The 15,271-nt window shown below is 45.8% G+C and overlaps 2 long non-coding RNA genes across 2 annotated transcripts in view; one reads left to right on the top strand and one right to left on the bottom strand.

Annotated features, from left to right (window-relative positions):
- Window positions 1–890: 890 nt before the first annotated feature.
- LOC135396215 (uncharacterized) lies at window positions 891–1,817 on the top strand. The gene is made up of 2 exons (XR_010423354.1): window positions 891–1,102; window positions 1,477–1,817. It is a non-coding gene; the product is annotated as an uncharacterized LOC135396215 (long non-coding RNA).
- A 9,461-nt stretch (window positions 1,818–11,278) lies between these two features.
- LOC135394883 (uncharacterized) overlaps window positions 11,279–15,271 on the bottom strand; it is a 62,742-nt gene continuing 58,749 nt past the window's right edge. Inside the window, exon 2 of the long non-coding RNA XR_010422978.1 lies at window positions 11,279–11,435. This is a non-coding gene — a long non-coding RNA (uncharacterized LOC135394883). The remainder of the gene's footprint in view (window positions 11,436–15,271) is intronic.

Genomic DNA, 15,271 nt, shown 5'->3' with positions numbered 1-15,271 from the left:
GCGGCGGGGAAAAAAAAAGAAAAAAACTGGTGCGACCTTCCTCTTGCTGTTTCCTTACTCGCTGTTGTTTGAGATAACTTCGCGTTGTAAGCATGCTGCAGTTATCGGCAGAAGCATGAAGAAGGAATAAACGAAAGGAGCATTTCCGTGGCCTGGTTGCGTCGCTTCTTTCAGAGACGTGAGAGCGGCAGACAATTTGCGGGCCTCGAAACGACCGCTTTTGCAGTTTTTTTTTTTTTTTTTCAGCTATTAACATTGTAGCGGGGAATGTATTTGGCGATAGAATGGGCAAGACGTCAAGTTGGGCCTGGTGGTGGGACATCACGGATTAAAAGCGGTAAAACTAGACGAACAACACACACCAAGCACAGACGTCTTTGATCTTTCCGTCAGGGAAAGGAATTTGTGTTTTTAAGCGCGTCGCTCGTGTTTAATAAAATTTGTTGTTAGTGCGCTTTACCTGTTAGTGTTGTTCGGCTTTGTTTGTCCGGTTTCAGGGCGTTTAATCCGGAATGGGATGGGGGTTAATGTGACACGCTCTTTCTGTTTCCCGCGAAAAATCAGGAAAAAAGGATGACTTGGCAAGTTTCGGAGTTCAATTCAGAAAATTCAGTTTCTCCCACATCCCACATCATCATCCATTCATCTATGTTGTTGTTGTTCAGTTTCTCGCGATTCCAAATTGACAAAACTGCTCCGAAGTGGCAAAGGTCCCCTAGAGATAAATAACACACGATTTGACCCCATCATATTCATTTCGGACTAGAAGGACTTTTTCATGCGATATTTTGACGCGTTAGGTATAGCACAGAACGAAAAGGAAGAAGCGCTACGGTTGTCTCGTGTCATTTTCATTACGACGCACAAAAAAGACGAAGACGAAGAAGAAGAAGGTTACAGAAAAGAGCCCCCTTTTAAGGAGTTGAGTCATGCAAATGAGTCTGGCTCCCATCGACGTCGCTGGGATCAATATGAGCACGCACGCACAGTGAACGTGAGCTCTGTACTGTGTTCTTTCCTGTGAAGTGGTCATTCGGATTTCCTCTTCGTGGATTCAAATATTTATGGGTCACGCTTTGGAATCGAACCATGGAAGCAGGTTGTATGTGTCGAAATCATTATCCTTTTGTGTTTCGGCGAGAATGAATGGGGCATGTGATGGTACACGCGTCGCAGGAGTAAACATAATGGCATTTTGAATAATGGCAAATGACATACTCGCTCTCTTGACGTTCTCTGGAACATGTTTTTCTCATACACACACTCGCATACATTCAAAAGAAACGAGGCAGCTGCAGTTTTTATTTATTTTTTTGCTTTGTAAACAACCGCCTTATTTTAGCATTCTGTGGCTCCTTGCCGATGGCAATATCGGATCGGTGTTCGCAGGATGTTTTCTTCTTTTTTTTTTTGTTTTGTTGTGTTCAAATAAACCTACAGCGTCGACATTCTGTAAAAATTTGCTTCTCCGCACAGCGATGCAACTGTTGCTGTAAGCGGTGTATGGACGAAGATGGACAGAATACAGCAGTAAGGGGGACAGAGGGGTACAGCATGAGTCCTGGGCCGACTTCAAGAGCAACTGTGTCCACATCTGTCCGGAAAGTCCACCGGCAAATCCAGGGAGAACCTCAAAGGCAGCACAGCCGGCTATAGGTTTCGAACTCAATCAAGGAGTGGCTATATTCTCTTGACTCGCCCACGTCGGTGGTGTGGATGGTGTGAGCATGCGGAAGGGACAGCGTCTCTGTTAAGGTGTGTGATAATAAAAATCCATGGATTGCATTGCCACCAATGTGATCCTGGGGATGTCGAGGGTTCTGGTGGAATGCCACTGTAGATGTCTCTCGATTTTACAGAAGACGACGTAGTGTTCACAATAATGGGAATAGGCTGACGAATATCTACTACGCAACAGGTCACGTTATTATCAATCACCGTATAGAATTTTATTAGCGTACGCAAAGAAAAGATCAGGCGCGGTATTGAGGCTTGTGCACATGACGTCACGAGCAGCTTTTGCGTACCTTGGAGACACGTGATATGGGGTAAACATGGTGGTGGTGGTGATAGGGCTTGCCGTTGTCGGCCTCACGTATGTGGGCAACGTCACGACTCACGCCCTGGGGGAATGTGCGTCCTGGGCCGACTTCTAAGGGAACTGTGCCGACATATGTCTGAAAGCGTCTGAGGAAAACCCAGGAAAAACCCCAGACAGCACAGCCGGCACCGGGATTCGAACCCGGGTACCTCCCAGTCTCGACATGTGTCGCGGGTGTCTTACCGCGGGCCGAATCAGGTAGCAGCGTGTTTTTTTTTTTTACAATTTCCTTTTGTAATTATATGCATACCGCAACATGTTTTCCAATATCACGTGACCAAACATGACGTCACTGCACAAGCCTCAACGACGCTAGCGACGTCACTGCATATTAACGACGCATGCGATGTTATTCTGAGGAGAAGGCGCGACACCCTTGCCGACACCTTTTATTGTAGTTGCTATACAGTGGCTGCCAATGTGAAATTCAGTGAGAGAACACATTATCTATCGCTTGTAACTGTCCCAGACGTTGTGAGCACCGTCGGACGCGAGTAATTCCTTAGATGTTACATAAGACGAAATTGCTTTCACTATAACTGAATGATACCATTAACCGTCGGATATGCGAGTGCCGAGGCCACTTCCATCCGACGTGTCGGCCAAGACACGCGTGCCATCGTCGAAGAACAGCCAAGAAATGGCATTATATGAGTACATCGGGTTCGAAGTTCCCCATTGCACATGTACTGGTGCGAATGCAAACGGTAAGCACGTGTGCTGCAATCTTGCTAGGCGAGCGAAATAGTGTATTTTACGGTAAAACATTAGACACATTGTACCTCTAATCCAGTGACGTTGGGCTTCATCTATGTTAAGGTCACAGTCTCTCGACAACTCTCTGGGCACCAACGCAGTAACGACGCGACTACAGACCGCGCAACAGCCCGGACAGCAAATGCTTATCTTCAGACGAAGGCGAGATCTTATCGCGGCGGGGGAAAAGATCGACGTGTGCTGCCATCATTCGTGAAACATACCCACGGCAACGAACATTTCTTTCTTATCTGAAAACTTGTCGCGTCATGAGGCAACGCGTCAGAGACATGCTGCGGAAGCCTGCATCTTCCCTCTCTTCCGGGCAATGTAAACAGACCCAGAGCAGCACAATGTACTGAAAGTCGAGTGCAATGGGGGTGGACGGTATGTGTCCTATCGATGTTCTTTAGCTTCACGGGTCTGTTCAAGGCCTTCCACCTACCCGCCCACCCCCATTGCACTCGACTTTCAGTGCATTGTGCTGCTTGGGACGTCACCAGTCCGATCATTCAAATTCGTTATCCGCAATTCGGGTTTTTCCTCGCGACACAACTTATTTTTGCACACCTGAGAGTCTTTTAACATGCTCTTGAAATTTCCAGAAACTGTATTCAATTACCTTGCAACTTGTACCGCAACACCGAGGGGACGGCGTCATTAGACCGAACATGGCAACCTCGGGTTCAGTCAACACCTTCTAGATAGCACAGGGCCTCTGCACTCTTTCAATTTACGTCACGCATCTGGTCCTACCGTGGCAGTTGCAACGCTTCCAAGATAGCAGAAGCATGCGCCCTACGTCACGCATGAACGCCTGCGTGAGCTTTTCTCTAGTTCGCTCTTTCGATGACGTCATAGCAGCATACACAGCAGGCTTTCCTCTGTGACGCCGGGTCACGTGCGCGCAAGCCTTCTGCTATCTAGGAGGCGTTGGCTGTTGGCGGTAGACAGATGTGACGTCACCCAAAAGAGTCAAGAAGAGAAATGCTGACTCATTGAAAATGTATGGCAGCCGTACCAGATACGTGACGTACTTGAAGGAGTGCAGGGCCTTCCGTTATCTAGTAAGTGTTGGTTCAGTAGGCGGGGGTGATTGATTGATTTTAAAAGAAAAAAATGGAGATGGTAGTCTCGAGCCACTCGGGACTGGCTACTCAAGGACGCGTTATTAATAAAAGAAAGGGAAACTACACTAACCTCGACGCTTTGAAACGCTAAGACCGGTTTATTGAAAGCCACTGGGAAAACGTTGGTGAGATCGACGGCTTGAATAAAATAAATAAATAAAATAAAAATAAATAAATAATAGACAACAGTTGAACGAATAACGAGCTTGTTTCCTGTGCTTAATTATTCGTGATGCAGGTACGCTCCCCCCCCCCCCCCCTCTACTGTTACACTTTCCCATTTAATAACTCTAAAATTCAAACGCTATAATGTCAAAGTCTGACTACTTCCTGTTTACTTCATTTTGTTTAAATTCAGTCTCCGTTCATCTGTCAGGACAAATCATTTCAGTTAGAGTGATCAGTAAAATAAAATCACGGCTGTCAATACGGCCGTTACCGATGTATGTCTGTCAGTGGTCGACGCGAAGTGTCACCCTCATATCACATCTTCAATCAAATTACACGCGCACATCAATGTGCCTGCTTCTAGCTGCTAATGAAAATGGACTTTCTGACAGCGCCCAGATGAAGACAGTAAAGTCATTTCCTTCTTCGATGATCAGAATACGATTTTAGTAACGATTTTAGTGACTGGTAACGTGTTTCTATTACGGGACCGGGAAAAAAATTAGTATGACACAAACCTACAAAAAAGTGATATTTTGGTTGAAGAAGGCTGATCAGGGTGTTTGATCCACCCTGAGACCAAAACGTTAGAAATATCAAGTGTGAGCAGAGTTTCTGGGAGGCTTATGGAGATTGCGGAATATCACACAGCAGAATGTCATATCATGTAACTATGATCTTGTGTTGACTCGCGAATTACACAACCGATGCACATCGCCTGCACTGATGTGATTTGTGCGATTTCATTCCGTAGGTGACTCGTGGCACAAAGATCCTCTAGAAACCTGGTAGCGACAACGCAACCCTAAGCAAGCTGGGGCTGGCTAAACCTCTCCATATCTTCTTTTCTTTAAATACCAATTAAACAACCATACGCCTGACCTACGCAACACCACGGGCACTACGTGGCTCAAGCATAGATTGGGAAGTTACCCGTCAAAAAGAACTCGTTACAAGTTACCGTGTGCAAAATGTAACTAAGTTAATAACGAAGTTCTTCAGCCTGAAATGTATCTTGCAGTTACTGAGTTACTTAAAAAAAAAGAACGAGTTACTTCCAAGTTACTTCGGACACAAAATAGCATTACGTAGGTGCAGCAGTTCAGTTAGACCTTGAGTTGCCTGCGGAGGAGTGCAACACGATTAGATCGTTTTCCTTTATGTCCAACAATAGACCTAGAATTGAATGGTAGAATTGAACTACGCTCGAAGCTAGAGGTGAACAAGGTCGCGCCCGAAAGCCACGGTCTCGAGGGGATTACGATATGGTCCCTTAAAGGGACGCGACCCTCGGTCCTACTTTTCTTTCAATGGGAGGCGGCGAACAGGTGCACGTTCATGGAACCCAGCCCTCTCCTTGCGATTTGTTTCGGTGTCAGTCTGTCTACCAATGTCATGATGACGTTTCTCTGGTAGAGGTCTATCCGAACGCTTTGCATCTTACTCCCTGTGAGTGCACAATGGTTCAGCTTCATTTCAATGGCAGCGGTTCTTATTTCCTGAATAAAATACTGTCATTGATTGAATATCACGTTTTATGGCAAAAAATGCCATAAAGGAACCGGAGAGAAAGCAAGAAAATATGTGGCCGTGAGTGAAAAGCGAGTTAACAGTAACTTGGAACTTAACTTAAGTTACTTTGGCAAAGTTACCCGAAAAAGGAACGAGTTCCTTTGAAAGTCACCACGGCGCAAAAGTACCGAGTCAAGTTACAAGTTACTAAAAAAAAAAAAAAAGGAACTTAGTTACAGTAACGAGTTGCCTCCAACTCTGGGCTCAAGCTATATGTAAGAGGGCTAATCCCACTTTCCACTAGGCCGTCCTGCCATAGCGTATAGCCGTGCACCAAAACATACACGTATTCCCAAGTCACTTTTGCCACTGTGGAGAGTGTACCTTGGCACGTAGTCTGCGGGTTTGCTTAGTAGGGCCGCGCTGTACTGACACACGCATATTGATGTCGGAAGTGAAAGAGATCCCGATTGAGATCCTGTGTCAGACAGAAACTATCCGGCATCATCTGGTCAGAAAGATCTATAAGCGAAGAAACAGCAAAATGCCCGTATGTGTCCGTGAAGCGCATCAACACCTCCCTAGTTTCACAGTGCAGTATGTAGTTTCCTCCTTACCTCCGCGGACACTCCCAGCACCGGCAATCTCGTCCTCTGACCCCGGGATCAAGAACGAGAAAAAGAAAGTCCCAGTATCTGTTTTGAGGCAAGCGACAATAGAAATGACGGACGCTGTATACACGAATCACTCTGCTGTCTTCACCGATGGGTCTTCCACTCAAGAAGGTTCATCCTCCGCTTTCGTCGAACCAGAGGAGTCCCCTGGCATGTTGGTACACGCTTTCGCACCGCACGTCATCCACCTGTGCGGAGCTCTACGCTGTACTCTTTTTTTTTTCTTAAAAAAAGCTATTGGAGTGTCACTTTCAACCCCGCTCGTGGGTGATCTATACTGATTCTTAAGCAGCCCTACCGTGTATTGAAAGCAGGTGCATTCGAGGCTCCTTGGCATCAATCGCTACTGACATACTTTACAAGCGACTACATGAACAGGGTCACCGACTGGTTTTACAGTGGATCCCGGGCCACATAATGAAGACGCAGACTTAATAGCTGTAGAAGCCCACCGCCGTCGACATACGATCTCCATCATATTGTCAAAAGGGGATAGGCGGTCTTACCTGTCGGCGCTTGTATCAGCGAAGGCCGCCCGTCAATGGAGTCAAGACATCCCGGAGGGATCCCTCCTCCACTCAGTATATCCCACACTGTCCCTCATAATGCCGTTAACCCTTCGTTGGATCCTTACGTCTATCGTCCGTCGACTTCGTTTAAACGTCGCATTCACCCCATACACCCGCCACAAGCTGGGTTACAGTAACACAATGCTATGCCCTTGCTGTAACACGCCAAGTACCGTCCAGCACATTCTCATAGATCGTCAGCAGTATATCCACTGAGCGACGCGTCCTCCAGCGCCAACTCGAACCTAATGGGACACCCTCACTTGCCCTTCCACAACTGCTTGGGCCTCCGACCAACCCAGCGCATCAGCTACGAGCTCTTCAAGCCCTCGTCACCTTCTTAGTAGCGACAGGGCTGCTGCGCGAACTCTGAACATTCATCATCATTCATCATCTTCTCCCCCTCAAGCAATGGGTAGGGTGCCGCCTCAGCGGCGAAACATCCCACTACGCCATCATTACGGATTTGTTGTTGTGGAGTATGGCTATCACAGTCCCTTAGACCTGCGGGAATTTACCGCGGTACAACCCCTATAATCAGTGGCATCGTGGAATTAGCCATCGGCACTAGACCATGGACCATGGACATTGGCATCGTGGAATTGCCCAGCATCCTATTCCATTTCTTGTAGATACCAGGCGATTTTGGAACACCAAGCCATGGCATAGCCGAGGCTGTGGTGCCTAGAGCACTTCAGACAGGCCCTGTTCGGCGCTTATACTACAACAAGTATGACGCTGAGCGTCAACAATTGGCTAAGGGACAATAGCGCGCTACCGAGGCCCGGTCCTCTCCTCTGCAACAGGTTGACGCCAAGTTGACTCCTAGGTTACCGCTCCTGTTCCGAGGATGTTCACCATGCTGTTCCACCGGCTTCGCCTTATACCCCTGTCACACGGGCATTTCGATCTTTCTCGAATCCGATCTGCATTGAACTTCCCGAGCACGCTCGAGTTTTGACGCTGCTACACGGCCACTTTCAATGCGCATTGAATGGTTGACCTGTGCAAATGAATAAACCGAACTCATTAATTTCGCGTTTCCTATATAACAGCGATATTAGTGGCAATTTATCGTATACCGATGTAAGCATCATTTGTAGCTTCGCGCGCATGTCCGTCTTAAGTTATGACAGTTCACCGGGGTCGAGGATGCAAATGGCGGCCGTCGAGCTGTCTTGAAATTCTCAATCCTGTTATGGGAACTGTCTTGAGTCAAGCAGGATCAAAGCTCGATCCTGCTTGGAAGCGGCCGTGTAGCACCATCCGATCTGCATTGTGTTCAGGCAGGTTAGGTCGAGCAGGATCGAAAATGCCCGTGTGACAGGGGTATTAGATATGCCCTACAGCAGACAACTACTACGGAACCCCCTAACTGCCGAAGGTGTGGGTCTTGCGAAGGCACAAAACACATCTTGCTGTACTGTCGGCGGTAACATCAGCATGGACCGCACCTCCATTTTGATGAAGGTCCTATGTCCCTGTCCTGGAGATGAACCACCTGCAAGTGCTGCAGGCGTTCGTACGGCTTTTATTACAAACGAAGTTGGTGGATCGACTGTGATTTCTGTTGGCTTCGAGCCCAGCGTTTCTTCTTTATAGTCTTTATCGTTCCTTTATTTCCTCTATTCATTTTTCCTCTTCTGATTACGAGAACTAGAGTACTAATTGGAGAATGGGGCCACTGAGAATGTTCTCACGCTTTCTGTAAGCGTGCGTTAAGCGTCCTGGGGTAGCCAGTTCGACTTTGTCATGACTCACATCCACATTTTTTTTCTTTATCACATCACCAACACGCTTTCTGGTTTGTCTGGCATATATGTCGCCAAAAAAATGCCATATGTCAAGGCGTGCCTGACCCAGCACGTGACTTCGACATTGTCCTTTCAGTCCCGACATAGCGTCTCTGATGTGTGCATTGAAATCTCTTTTATCTTTATCTTGAAGAGTACAAGAGAAGTACAGGAGTAGAGGAGGCATTCAGGCTGGTGTATTTGTCTGTCTGTCTGTGTTCCAGCCTAAGAGCAGTTGCTTTCCACAGAGTTTATAAACACATTCAGCGCAGCGCACCCCACTTTATATACCACTTTGTTTTTCCTAACTTCCACATTTTAATTTAAGGCTGCTAACTATTGATATGCCTGGCACTCTAGTTTCGAAACAAAATGAAGAATGCGCAGCAGAAGACACGAGGATTCTTCTCCGACTTTTCTAAGTTATTCCCCTATGGCACAACCCCCCAACGAGGAAGCTTAGAATAACAAAGTGCACGGGCCAAAAGCGAGTAATTACCATGATGCTTGGAAGTGCATCGGGCCGTGAGCCTCTCTCACCTTTTTCAGCGCGAGGTGCTGCGTTGCTTATATAAAACCTCAACAAAGAAAATACCTCCTCCTGTGGCTTCTCGGGTGACGCTCTTTTGGGGACAACATAATTTTGAGTCTCACTTAAAGAAGCGCGAGTGAGGAAGAACAACTTGGTCACAAGAAGGATAATGTTAACATCTTTCTCCTTCTTCTTCAACTTCTTGTGCTCCTAATTCAGTCTTAGCACCACGAAGCGATTCTGAGCGGAGTGTCGACGTGGGCGAGGTGAACAGCAGGATATCGCATGGGATCAGAAGGTAAGTATGCGTCTTTTTGCTGACTTCGGTGGGATATATGTTCAGGATTCGTGTTATGCAACTTCGTATACACACTGTAAACTGAAAAACATCCTTATGGGTGTAAGTGGCTTGTCCTATAAGTGACACCTCTTTTTACACCATGTGGTCTGGAACACACTTTTTAGAGGGTGCATCCTGTGTGAAACACCCTTTGAAAGGGTGCTCTTCCTTGAAAATGCCGTCTTTTGCACCCTTTATACACCCTTTTAGGAGGGTGTTTAACAATTTTACACCCTCGTAAAAGGGTGTTTAAAGGGTGCAAAAGAAGGCATTTTCAAGGAAACGCACCCTTTCAAAGGGTGTTTTACACAGAATACACCCTCTAAAAAGGGCGTTCCAGACCATATGGTGTAAAAAGGGGTGTCAGTTATAAGACAAGCCATTTACACCCATAAGGGTGTTTTCCAGTTTACAGTGCAGGATGATCAAAGTTAAGCTTTCACGAGCGCTACGCAAACAAAGCGAATGACAGGAAACCGGATGATAACTTTACGCTACTTGTGTAAGAAACAGGTGCTGCTAATTATGTAGCACCTGTTTCTTACTCAAGGCACAGAAAAAATAGCACCAGTTTTCTTTTGTTCGCTTATTTATAAAGTGCTAGTGAAAGCTTAATTTCGAACACCCTGTATTACCCCCGCTTAAGGTTATTCTCGTTTCCTACGTAAAACTGGCTCGATTGATGTACCTGACATAGCACAGATATGCGGAACAGTGTCTGTAGGAAAGGAACAAGCTGTAAATCAGGTTAATAAAGTATGTTGGAGGCTCCAGTCTACGGGAATTCTGCATTACAGGAAATGACATGGAGTGTGACGGAGTGAGAGAGTGTGTGAGAGAGAGGGAGAGAGAAAGAGATGGGAGGTGGAGGGGGGGAGGGCATCGTAACCGATCGTCAATACACGCCAAAAGCAAACCAATTTTGTTATCATGTATCTGTTTAACTTGCACTGCAATAACGGTAGGCCCTTCGAGCTCTCTTGCGCTGAGATGTTTTCCTAACTACGTCATGAGGATTCAGGCAAATCCCAGGTCTCAATGAGCAGTTTCCTCTCGCACTTTATGTGAGCTGGGAAAGGATACTCCACATTCACCAGGCATTCAGATGAGGCATAAGGATACCTCACAGCCTGCGTGTACGACGCCGCGTTCTTGTTTTCTTCAGAAAATTGCCACGTTGTATAAGGTTACACCGCCTGAACGTGATAGCAGTTAAGTCCTATCCGTTTCGTGCCGTACCCTCCTCAGGCTTCTCGTGTTCACGGGTGATACATCACCCTCGTAAGGGCAGAGTATGCGAACCACCCAGCCTCATTGCTTCGTTCCTAGACTTTATTCTCCTTGCTCACGTGCCTGCCGCGATGACCATGCGATACCTGATACTACAGGCGGCATAAGCTGCATACATAGTATTACCTTCCTTCCTTGGTAGCGTTAAAATACACAGACGAACACATACACAGGCGCTATACTTTTAACAACTCTTTTGCTGACACGAATTCCGGTATTTAAAAGTACCCCCCCCCCCCAAAAAAAAAAACAGTTCCTTCCTAGTGGGTATGTGCTCGTCTTCGTCCATATATTTTAGCGCTACCAAGGAAGTCGATATGTACCAACACACCCAGAGGAAGGTCTTAACTGAATACGTATCATAATTACCCATTAAAGGTACGGAGAAAAGGAGACGGCTTTATGGACATAGCAGGAGGGGTACAGTAGTCTTTATTAATAACAATAAAAATCGCACTGCTCCATGTATGAGTTCGGCACAGAATATATTCTCTTCGTAACTTTGCTGCAAATCACCTCTTTAAAACGGGTCCAGTTCCTCGATGAGGCATCCTCAACGCCGAGCGGTTTCTGAAAGTACACAGACATAAACACTGCTTAGACTATCTCCATTACAGTCGCCAGCACCTTCCGACCTTTCCCCTACATCACTAACCAACAACCAGACTGCATGTTGCACACCTAACACTTAAAAAAAAAATCTGCACAGAGTTTGTCCCCGCTACTCGAACATAAAAGAAAGAAAGGTACCGCGAAGTTTCAAGTACGTTTCAACCCCTATAGAGAACTGCAATCCACCGCTATACGCTACAATAAATCATTCCGCGCTGCGCATAAGGCCATCTCCCTGTACCAGATTTGCATGTACACGCCCTTTGATGGCGTGCGTTTAGATTTCGACGTCGTCCGCCCGAGAAAAGTGATCCCAAAACATCGCTCGACAAACAGAAACCAAGAACGGTAAGAAGAGAAAAGAACAGTTCCGTAACGGCTGTCAAAAGTAACAATATACCGTAGACGAACAGCGGGCGAAGTAAAATAGGCGGATGAAAAGAGAGAGAGAGAAAGGAAGAAGCAGTGAAGCAATATATGAGTGGCCAGCCTGCCTCCTTGCAGCTTGATATGCGAGCAAGGAACATGGCGGACATATTTCTTCAATATCGCCGGCCAGAGTTGAAGCACAACACGCGTCTGTTACCGGGTACGGCTCTTTGTTAGAAAGCAAAATAGGGAAACAAGGGAGGGGGGGGTCAGAGGGAAAATCATAGAGAATCGGAAACGTGGTTCGAAAATTGGACCGCCTTGTTTTTGGGAACGTGAAACGCAAGTATTGAGGGCTATTACGGATGCGTTCGCTAAAGGGGAAAAAAGGGGCCACTTTGTCCAGCCAAGTTGTACTAGGGAAGAAAGGAGTATTTGCTTCCTCGTCGAAACGAGAGACGGTCTCTTAGGAGCTTTTTTTTTTTTTTTTTTTGCGTGCATATGTGGAAAATGATTTTTAGGAAAACAACAAGAAATATATGAGAATGATGGCAATGAGGAGTTTCACCGCAGGAGTTTCGGTACACTCTCCCATTACGTGAGGATTTTTGTCTCAGTGAGATAGGAATGAAATGGTTGGCAATTCTTTGAGCGGGGAACGAATTTTTCGTGAATCACCAACGGTTAGGTGCAGCTGAACTCCGCACTTATGTTCCGACTTGTTATGCATTGGGAGAACACCTTCGGGTAACCTTTTAGGAACCGTCTATCTGGGTTGCAAGGCTATTCCAGCCTACTGGACCGTCGCATAAATCCCCTTCGTCAATCGAACGATCAAGGGTCATTTACTGAGACAAAAGTAAAAAAATAAAATAAAAAGAAAACTTGGGCAAGCCCTGCAAATGATAGGACGAATTGGAATTGGAAATGAAAGAAAAATATGGAGACGTCAGTCCCGACCCAGTCAGGACTGGCTACTCCAAAGCGCGATTGCGGGTGGAGGAGAACTTGTACGTCTAGGAGGATTGCTCAGTGGTGCTGTTTACGGTAAGAAGTGCCAGTTTTTAGTGTGGTGGTGACCGTCCTTTAGGGTATAAGCTGCACCATATTTTCCATACCTTCACAATGAAACATTAAATTATGGATTCTAATAGTAACAAGGACCCTGAGTTTCATAGAAACGAATACACACGGATCCTCGTAGTGTGCAGCCATACAAGCACAGGGCAGCGAACGTCATTAACTTTCTTTCTCAACCGAGTGAACCCTCCGGAAGCTTGTGAGAGTCGTAGCAGCTGGACCGGTGTTAATGACCTCACGATCCCAAGGCCTATCAACATCTCCAAACTGTGATTCCAGCGTACCTGGAATCAATCCAAACGGAAACTGGCGTTCAATGTACTACGATATGCACACTTCTATTTATCCTGAACCGGACTCTTGGGAACACTGTCTGTGACATCTCGATGCCTGATGCACGCCTGTACAGCGCCTACACTCTTAAAAATGAACTTCACCGCATAGCACGCTCCTAGCCAACCATAATCTCGAATGATATCGTTATCTGCCCTGATTTGTTGAAAACGGGAGGCGTACGCCTTTTTTGTGACACTTATGCTGTGTGTGCTTATGCTGTTCATAAGTGTCACAAAAAAGGCGTACGCCTCCCGTTTTCAACAAATCAGGGCAGATAACGATATCATTCGAGATTATGGTTGACTAGGAGCGTGCTATGCGGTGAAGTTCATTTTTAAGAGTGTAGCACAGGAGCTGTCTTTGTCTATATTTCTGCATAGCATTCTGTGTTTCTGGTTTTCTTCTTTTTTTATTTTTGAGAATAGCAAGCTACGTGCATGGCTAATCTTTCCCTTTCCTTTTGTTTTAAACCCCTAAACATATCCACCTCCCTCCTAGAATTCACCACCGGGCACTTCACAGTTTCTTCATATAGAAATCAATATAAATACTGCCACTGAGTCACTCAAAGACGTTAAAAGAAAGAAAAACCCCGAAAAGAAAAACCCTGCCCGAATGCATGTCTTGCGCAGAATACGTGCATTTCGCTATGAAAGGTTGAGGACGACAAAACTATATTATGGAGAAAAGCCTGGGCGAAAAAAAAAACAGAAAAAAAAAACAGACACGACAGAACTGCTCAAAATATACCGATAAAATCAACCAATCAAATACCGGCGGCAGTTTGTCTTTCTTTGTGCATGGTAGGCTGCATGGACGCAACGTAAATGTGACCGGGAAAAGTTTTACGTAATCCCCGCCTTTGTCTGCCAGAAGCCATTTTAATTGAAAGAGCCGAAATTGAAGACATCATCCTTGTTTTTTTGTTTTGTTTTCTTTTTTTGTTCCTCGTCTCTCGTTTCTGTTAAGGAGACCAGCTTTAATTCCAGTGAGGACGAAATCGGTTTTGGGAACGGCAAAGCAAAATACGAAACGCGGCTTCGTTGCCAAGGAACACGGCGTGCAGAGACACGAAGCGAATGCTTTCATGTGTTAAGCGGCAATCTATGTGAAAGTCTAAAATCCAAGTACCTGTCGGAATTCGACACCAAAGCTTATATGCAGGTCGAAACAATGAAAAGTAATTGAAGTGGTCACGTGACCGTTATTCGAGCTGCTATCTTAGAGAGTTTCCCTGATATATCGAACGGTTATTGCTGCTGATTGCAGTTTCGGCTATCTATTAATATCGACGTTTCGTTGTTTCTTAAATTTTCTTTTTTGCAGCGGTAGCATCGCATATCTGTGCTAATCTTCTCACATAAACTGGAAACGGATCCCAACGAAGGGACTTATTGCACACACAACCCCAGAGCTACGATGTACAAAAGAAAGAGTTAGAAAGAAACGCACTCTAAAATCTGTTACTCGTTTTGTAAAGTCAGGAAGAGAAGTTCTATCGTTGTTCGCCGCAACTAATAGCAAATTTTAGTACATCGGAAGGTACACTCTTAAAAATGAACTTCACCGCATAGCACGCTCCTAGCCAACCATTATCTCGAATGATGTCGTTATCTGCCCTGATTTGTTGAAAACGGGAGGCGTACGCCTTTTTTGTGACAATTATGAACAGCATAAATGTCACAAAAAAGACGTACGCCTCCGGTTTTCAACAAATCAGGGCAGATAACGATATCATTCGAGATTATGGTTGGCTAGGAGCGTGCTATGCGGTGAAACTCATTTTTAAGAGTGCACTCACGATAACGTTTCCGAAAATATGACAAACAAGTGGCCTGATATCTTCGAAGGGGCTGACATCACGTCTCTGGTCTTTGATTTGACAGCTTTCATTATCGTATCGTTTACGTAGAATGCTTCCGATGCACTAAAACTCCCTAACGCTTTGAGACAGAGTATTATGCTACGTATTATTTCGTACTGATAAGCATGACGAAAAATGATTCACG

The sequence above is a fragment of the Ornithodoros turicata genome, chromosome 5 (genome assembly GCF_037126465.1).
Source record: "Ornithodoros turicata isolate Travis chromosome 5, ASM3712646v1, whole genome shotgun sequence".
NCBI lineage: Eukaryota > Metazoa > Arthropoda > Arachnida > Ixodida > Argasidae > Ornithodoros > Ornithodoros turicata.
The sequence above is the reverse complement of the archived record's forward strand: the minus strand, read 5'-3'. Positions and strand labels throughout refer to the sequence as shown.